The sequence below is a fragment of the Gymnoscopelus braueri genome (assembly GCF_963280865.1).
Source record: "Gymnoscopelus braueri genome assembly, chromosome: 4".
NCBI classification, from domain to species: Eukaryota; Metazoa; Chordata; class Actinopteri; order Myctophiformes; family Myctophidae; genus Gymnoscopelus; species Gymnoscopelus braueri.
In genome coordinates this window covers 3,340,007-3,341,845 of record NC_137605.1, presented here as the reverse complement: position 1 = coordinate 3,341,845, position 1,839 = coordinate 3,340,007, and positions in this window count along the sequence as shown.

The following is a 1,839-nucleotide window of genomic DNA, read 5'->3' as shown; positions in this document are numbered from 1 at the left end:
GTTTAGTCTCGCCAAATCAAGCTTAGGCTGCATGGGGCAGAGCCATATAGAGAGAGAGTTATGACACACTTTGATCTCGCCGCAAAGCGGGCCCGCTATGGGCTGTGGTTCCAAACGTGTTTTTTTTTAATACATATGAAAACTTGTGAAATGGGACATTCTGCATAATGAGTACTTTCTACTTTCGTTACTTTAAGTATATTTTGATTCCCATACTTTTGTACTGTTGCTCAAGTAATTCTTTAATTGCGAACTTTTACTTGTAATGGAGTATTTCTACATTGCAGTATTGATACTTTTACTTAAGGGCAAAATGTTAGTACATTTTCCACCACTGCAAAATCACCATAGCCTCTCTGTAACACCTATTGTTGTGTCTGTGTGTTTCAGAGTGATGCCTCCTTCTGCATAAGGACCACCCATAAGGACCACCCATAAGGACCTCTCAGGACCACTCATAAGGACATAAGGTACAGAGAATTACCTGTAATCTATTACTCCTCAGCTGTCCTCCACGTCATCCACCACAGAGACCCATGCATTTATTTATATCTATGCATGTATTTATATACATCTCACACGTGTATTTATACCTCTAACTTTAAACAACCGTGTGTCTGTTCTTCCTCATAGTGGAGTACTTTAATGTCACATCATATCTTGACATATACATCATGTAACATGTAAAGCTGCCAAGCAGGTCTGAGATGAGAAGAGAAATGTAAATGTACACATTCTTCTGTCATGTTTATTTAAGACATTCAGTCCCCGGGAACGCATCTTTGTCATTTTTTGGGCGGTGAAACCGCCCCTATAAGTGAGATTTGGAAAAATGTACATTTTCCTGCGCTGTGATCTGGGCCCAGGAAATTTGTACAATTATCCTGCGCTGTGATTGGCCAATCACAATCTATTCAGGACTGTGATTGGCCAGTGTCACATGACACATGTGCATAGCCCTATATAAGAAACCATAACTTGAAAAAAACCATAAATTGGTTTTTTTCAAGTTATGGTTTTGTCCATCATAAAGAGTGTTTATTTCCTTTTCTGAGGAGGACTTTAGCCAAAAATAGCAGATCTACAAGCTCACAACGCCTCGCGCTGCGAGGCGTTGTGAGCTTGTAGATCTGCTATTTTTGGCAAAGAGTTATAGGTGTAGAGGGAAAAAAAGAGCAGCAAAAACAAATCTGATACACAATTTTATACAATATAGAGGGGGTCCCTGCTTCACATCTCTCTCTCAGCTAGGGGGTCCTTGGCCTGAAAACGTTGAAGACCCCTGTTTTAAAGCAAACATTTGTAACTCAAATCTTTGCTTCTGGGGGATTCTACAAATGTCTTCAGTTTTTAGAAAAAAAAAGCCGTATGTTGCTATAATATCAGTGGTTCTCAAAAATGATATGGATTTGGCCGTGGACCCCCCATATCAGAATGTTTTGTTCCAGGGACCCCCCCCCCCCCCCAGAAGTTGTAACAGAGTTAACATTTTTCGCTTTAAAAATGTATATATTCAAAGATTTTCATGGAATTTTCAAGATTTTTTTAAAAAATAGCCAAATTAATCAAAATAAATGACACACAGATGCGTTCCCGGTCTTAAAGGGTTAAGCGACGGGGCAGATGTATGTTGTCTTACAAGCGGCAGCGAGCCTTAAAGACAACGTATGTCTGATTTCATCTGAAACAACAACATGATGGGACAAGAGAAAACCTCAGCAGAGCTAAACTCAATTACATGAGGCTGAGTAAATTGTCTTTTATTAAAGGAGAGATCCAGTCATTTTAGGTGTTTGCTTTGATGTGTCGCTAATCACTCACCAACATACCAGGGGCAGT